This window comes from Myotis nattereri, assembly GCF_964212035.1.
Source record: "Myotis nattereri genome assembly, chromosome: X".
NCBI classification, from domain to species: Eukaryota; Metazoa; Chordata; class Mammalia; order Chiroptera; family Vespertilionidae; genus Myotis; species Myotis nattereri.
The window spans coordinates 81,122,281-81,129,336 of record NC_138078.1 but is presented as its reverse complement, the minus strand read 5'-3'; positions in this window follow the sequence as shown (position 1 = coordinate 81,129,336).

Here is a 7,056-nt window from a genome sequence, read left to right as displayed (position 1 = left end):
ATTATTGGTGTACAAAAATGCCATTAATTTGTAGATGTTGATTTTATATCCTGCTACGTTGCTGAATTCCTTTATGAAGTCTAGTAGTTTCCAGGTGGAATCTTTAGGCTTTTTGATGTACAATATCATGTCATCTGTGAATAATGACAGTTTTACTTTATCCTTTCTAATATGTATGCCTTTTATATCTTCTTTTTGTCTGATTTCTGTGGCTAGGACTCCTAGTACTATGTTGAATAAGAGTGGTGAAAGCCAACACCCTTGTCTTATTCCTGTTCTTAAGGGAAATGCTTTTAATTTTTGCGTATTGAATATCATGTTAGCTATAAGTTTTTTGTATATGGCCTTTATTATGTTGGTGTACTATATCTCTATTCCCACTTTACTGACACTTTTTATCAAAAAAGGGTGTTGGATTTTGTCAAATGTTTTTTCTGCATCTATTGATATATCATGTGGTTTTTGTCTTTCAATTTGTTTATGTGATGTATCACATTTATTGATTTGTGAATATTGTACCAACCTTGCAACCCTGGAATAAATCCCACTTGATCATGGTGTATGATCTTTTTAATATATTGCTGCATCCAATTTGATAATATTTTGTTGCAGATTTTAACATCTGTGTTCATCAGAGATTTTGGCCTCTAATTTTCTTTCTTTGCAGTGTATTTATCTAGATTTGTAATTAGGATAACGTTAGCTTTGTAAAAAGAGCTTGGCAGCGTTCCTTCCTCTTAAATTTTTTGAAATAGTTTGAGGAGGATATGTGTTAGTTCTTCTTTGAATGTTTGGTAAATAAAATTCACCTGTAAATTCATCCAGTCCTGGGCTTTGTTTGCTGGAAGTTTTTTTTTATATATATATATATATTTTTTTTTTTATTGATTTTTTACAGGTAGGAAGGGAGAGTGATAGAGAGAAACATCGATGAGAGAGAAACATTGATCAGCTGCCTCCTGCACACTCCCCACTGGGGATGTGCCCACAACCAAGGTACATGCCCTTGACCGGAATCAAACCTGGGACCCTTGAGTCCACAGGCCAATGCTCTATCCACTGAGCCAAACCGGTTAGGGCTGCTGGAAATTTTTAAATTACTGTTTCAATTTCATCAGTCGTCATTGGCCTACTCAGGTTTTCTGAGTCTTCCTGTTTGAGATTTGGAATATTGTAGGTTTCTAGGAATTTATCCATTTGACCCAGGTTGTCCAGTTTCTTGGCATATAGTTATTCATAGTATTTGTTTATAACCCTTTGTGTCCATTGTTACATTGCTTCTTTCATTTCTTATTTTAATTATTTGTGTTCTCTCTCTTTGTTTCTTGATGAGTCTGACTAGGGGTTCATCAATCATGTTTATATTTTCAAAGAACCAGTTCTTGGATTTATTGATGTTTTATACTTTCTGTTTAGTGTTTATGTCATTTATTTCTACTCTCATCTTTACTATTTCCTTCCTTCTACTTCCTCAGGCTTTTCTTGCTGTTCTCTCTCTAGTTCATATAGTTGTAGGGTTACTTTATTAGTCCCACTTCTTGTTTCTTGAGGTAGGTTTGTAGTGCTATGACTTCCTTCTCAGGATTGCTTTTGCTGTGTCCCATAGGTTTTGGGTGGTTGTGTGTTCATTTTCATTTGTTCTCAAGATGTTTTTAATTTTCTTCTTGATTTCATTGGTATCCTAATAATTTCTTAATAAAATGCTATTTAATCTCATTGTATTTGAGTGTTTGGGGGTTTTGTTGTCATTGTTATACTTGGTTTTTAACTTTATGCCATTGTGATCTGAGATGCTTGGTATTTTATCTATATTCTTGAATTTGTATAGACTTGTTTTGTGCCCTATCATGTGGTCTGTCTTTGAGAATGTTCCTTGTGCACTTGAGAAGAATGTATATTCTTTTGCTTTGAGGTGATGTACTGTACATTTCGGTTAGATCCGTTTGACCTTGTGTGTCATTTAAGGCCTCTTTTTCCTTGTTAATTTTTTGTCTGGAAAACCTATCCAATGATGTCAGTGCAGTGATAAAGTCCTCCACTATGATCATATTGCTGTCAATCTCTCCCTTAAAGATCATTAATGTACTTGGGTGTTCCTATATTGGGTGCATATATGTTTATAAGGGTTATATTTTCTTGTTGAATCATTCCCTTTAGAATTATAAAGTGGCCTTCTTTGTCTCATGTTATGGCCTTTGTTTGGCAGTCTATTGTGTCTGATAAGAGTATTGCTACACCAGCTTGTTCTTTTCCTTTCCATTTGCATGAAATATACTTTTCCATGCCTTCAATTTCAGTCCGTGTATATCTTTTGTCCTTAGGTGGGTCTCTTGTAGAGAGTCAATATAAAGGTCATGTTTTCTTTTTTTATTTAAAAAAAATACCCTGATTTTAAGTATAATAATGTTACATTCAATAGACAATAATATTTTTAAAAAAATTATTTTAAATATAATAATGTTAAATGCAAAAAACATTAATATTTCAAGAAAAACTATTTGGAATATAATAATACAACATGCAATAAACTAATATTTTAAGAAAAAAAATTAAATATAATAATACTACCAAAACTGTACTAACATAGTATACTATCACAAAAGTTGTAGGAATATTAAAGATCTGCAAATAACAGGATTACTTCTATTATATTCAAAATAGTTTTTTCCTCTGGCTCTATTTTTGTTCATCAGTTTATGTTCTTCATCATATTCCACAAATGAGTAAGATACTGTGATATTTATCTTTCTCTGACTGGCTTATTTCTCTAATATAATGCTCTCCAGGTCCAACCATGCTATTGCAAAAGGTAAGAGTTCCTTCTTTTTTAGAGCAGTGTAGTATTCCATTGTATAAATGTGCCACAGGTTTCATCTGCTGATGGGCACTCAGGCTGTATCCAAATCTTAGCTATTGTAAATTGTGCTGCTTTGAACATAGGTGTGCATATATCCTTTCTGATTGGTGTTTCTGATTTCATGGGATATATTCCTAGAAGTGGGACCACTGGGTCAAATGGAAGATCCTTTTTTAATATTCTGAGGAAAATCAATGCTTTTTTCCACAGTGGTTGCACCAGTCTGAATTTCTACCAGCAGAGCAAGAGGGTCCCTTTTTCTCCACATCCTTGGCAGCACTTGCTATTAGTTGATTTGTTGATGATAGCCATTCTAACAGGTGTGAGATGGTACCTTATTGTTGTTCTGATTTGCATCTCTCAGATGGTTAGTGACTTTGAACACTTTTGCAGCTGTTACTCTCTGGCAGATAACTTTTCACTGCCAGATGTTATGTGGGTACCCTCCTCAGGTTTGGTGCTCTCTTCTGGGGAGCCAGCTTGGGGATTATTTTCCAGAGTTCTAAATGGCAATCCCCACAGCTGAGATATCTATCCAGGACTTCAGTTACTATCCGTGGGTGCCTGGCCAGCCCTTTTGCACCTCGGCACCTCATACCAGTCAATATGCTGTCTCCACTTTTGGCCCTTGGGTGTCAGGGTTTTCTCCTGTGAGTTTTCTGTTGATTATTCGGGAAGTTTTTCTGTATTTTAGTTGTAATACAAGTTTGTTCTTGGGAGTATGTCCATGTAGCATCCACTTACTCTGTCACCATTTTTAATCTCTGGGGCCATGTTTTCTTACCCATTCAGTCACCCCATGTCTTCTGAATGGAGCATTTAATCCATTTACATTTAAGGTTATTATTGTTTGGTATTTATTTGTTACCATTTTTATTTTCTTTATGGCTATGATAATCTATCCTTTTCTTCTTCTTAGAGCATATGCTTTAACAGTTCTTGGATTGCTGGTTTGGTGTTAACGTACTCCTTGAACCTTTTTTTTGTCTGGAAAGCTTTTTATTTCACCTTTAATTTTAAATGATAATATCACTGGATACATTGGTCTTGGATTTAGGCCCTTGCTTTTCATTACTTTGAGTATTTTATGCCACTTCCTTATGGCCTGAAGTGTTTCTATTGAGAAGTCAGCTGATATTCTAATGTTATCTCCTTTGTATGTAATTTTCTGTCTCTCTCTTGCTGCCTTTAAGATTCTTTCTTTGTCTTTAACATTTGCCATTTTAATTATGATGTGACTAGGTATTAATCTCTTTGTGTTCATTTTGATTGGCACTCTCAGTACTTCCTGAACTTGTGTGACATTTCCCTTCACCAGGTTGGTGAAGTTTTCTGTCATTATTTCTTTAAACAGGTTCTCTATTCCTTGCTCTACCTCTATCCCTTCTGCTATTCCTATAATACTGATGTTGTTACATTTCATGTTTTCCCAGAACTCTCATAAGCTATTATCTTGATTTTTAATTATTTTTCTATCTGCTGCTCTAATTGGGTATTTATTTTTACCTTGTCTTACAAATGGCTGATTTGGTCCTCTGTTTTATCCAATCTACGTTTAATCTCTTCCAGTGTGTTTTTCATATCAGACATATCATTCTTCATTTCTGTATGGTTCTTGTTAATGGCCTATATTCCTCCCCGCCTCATGCTGTTGTAATTTGCACTAAGTTCCTTAAGCATCTTTATAACCATTTCTTTGAACTCTATATCGGATAGGTTGCTTGCCTCCATCTCATTAATTATTTTTCTGGAGATTTCTTCTTTTCTCTCATGTAAGGGTTTTTTCTTTGTCTCCACATCTTATCTGCCTCTTTGTATTTGCTTCTATGTATTAGATAGAACTGCTATGCCCCCCAGTCTTTGTATGATGGCATTATATAGAAAGTGTCTTGAGGGGTCCAGTGGTGTAGTGTCTTTCTTCACCTAAGCTGGATGCTCTAGGAATGTCCCTTGTTTGCATTATTTGGGCTCTCCTGTTGTAATTGGGACTTGATTGTTGATGTCCCATTTGTGGGAAGGATTTCCCCTCCAACTTGCTACCATGAAGATACAACCCCAATGTCATCGTACCAGCTGTCTAGTGGTCCTAGACGTCTTATCCCAGAGGCTGGGTTGCCTTCAGTCTCACACCTTTGTTAGCCCTGTTCTGAGCTGTGTCTCCTTCCCCCACAGAGCTGTTCCCACAGGTGTCAGCTGCAGATGCTAGGGGTCCTGCTGGCTTTCCCCTTGATAAGCAGTCTGGGATGGCATGTGTGGCAGGGACCCAAACTGCTATTTCTGACTAATTAGGTCTGAAAAAGACTCAAAGCTTCCAGAGAACTGCCTCTGCCTGCATAAGATTGGATTGAATCTGGAGCAGCCCTGAACACGTCCACAGGTAGAATGAGAAGTTTTCCAACAGGGTGGGACAATTGCTTCTGCCTGGAGGTCAATTATTTATCTCAGTCTTTTAATGGGCCTCAGAAACTCCACTGGGTGGGTCAAGGGAATTTCAAATAGGTGGGTCAACTGCCTTCCCCCCAGGCAAATACAGCAAGGTAGAAAAAGTTTGCTAGAGAAAGATGACATCCACAGCATGAGGAAATCACTCAGCACAGGGAACTGGGGTGTCTGCCTTCTGAGTTCTAACCCCAGAGACCCCAAACCCTGGCTTATGTTTATACAGCTTCCCTCTTCTATAGCCTAAGGTAAGTGGCTGCACTCAAAACTGGCCATCTCTTACTGGTATACAAAAACCCTGCTGTTTTTCACAGCCAGATGTATATGGGCACCTTTCTCAGTTATTGTGCTCTCTGCTGGGGGACCCAGCTTAGGAATTACATCTAAGACTTTTCATTGGAAATCCCCACTTCTGAGATATCTCTCCAGAACTTCAGCTGCTGTCTGTGGGAGCCTAGCTAGCCCTTTTGCACCTCCCCTCTTTCTACCAGTTTCTATGTGGTCTCCATTTTCCATCTTTGGTTATCAGAGTTCTCTCCAGCTAATCTTCAGTTGGTTTTTCAGGGTGGTTCTTCTGTATTTTAGTAATTCCCGTTTGGTCCTGGGAGCATGTCTATGAGCTTCCACTTACTCCACCACCATTTCCAATCTAGCCCATATGATGGTTTCTTATGATAACTTTTATAAAGCAAATAGCTGTGTTTTCAAAATATATGGGATATTTAATTTCCATGAAAGTGATACAATTACAGGAGGGCAAATAGTACCCTGTACAGAAAGTGCTGTTTATAATTGTTGAGACTCCCACATGGAAACTATATCCATTCAGGGTCCAGGTTAACAGCCTCTAAGGTAGCCTTCTAGCCAATGGTAGTTCTTGGGTTTCCAAGTTAAGTTCAATTAATTAATTCTAGTTCTATTTTTCAGTTACTGAAGACTGTGAAATCAGTTTAATTTGTCTTGTTTTAGCCTGCAGCCAGTCATGTGGCATTCACCTGCCCCATGCAATGAGTGAGTGACAGCTAAGGAAATAATGATAGAAAGTACACTTGTAGGTGTTCAAAGATGGTTTGCTTGGGAAATATGGAAGCTGGAGGCATCCTCTATGTTTCCAATAGATTTTATGGCAAATTGTGGCTCTTATTCAAACATTGAAATATATAATGCTTCTAAAAATTTGGAAGTGCCACATAATTTTTCTTTATCCCATAGCAATTCTGAAAGATAAAGATTATTACTCTTCCTCACTGCTTTGTCACTCAAGGGGTGTGTTTCCTTCTCTAGTCAAAAGATTAAGTTGTAAGAGTGACTGCTGTCTTTCCACTGACACAAAATTGGTGTGCCACATGCAAGTAGCTGTAACTGCATTGTTTTTCCAAACTTCTTCCATTAACAGCTATGCCTTTAAACTGGAATTGTCATGTGCAGTAGGGACAAGGGCACTTTTATTATTTTCTTTATTTTATTTAATAATGTTTCCCATCACTATTTTCCATGTCCATGAGTTCTTTTTTGTTTGTTACGTTTTGCTTTATTTTTGTTCATTTCCTCCACTAACCCCCCAGCACATTCCCAACTCACCAGAACTGTCTGCCTGTTCTATATCTATGGGTCTATATCTGTTTTGCATTGTAGTTCAGTTTCTTCATTAAATGCCACATATGAGTGAAATCATATGTACCTGTTCTCTAACTAACTTAGTTCACTTACCATAATGTTCTTCAGGGCCTTCCATGCTGTTGATAAGGGTAAATTTTTCT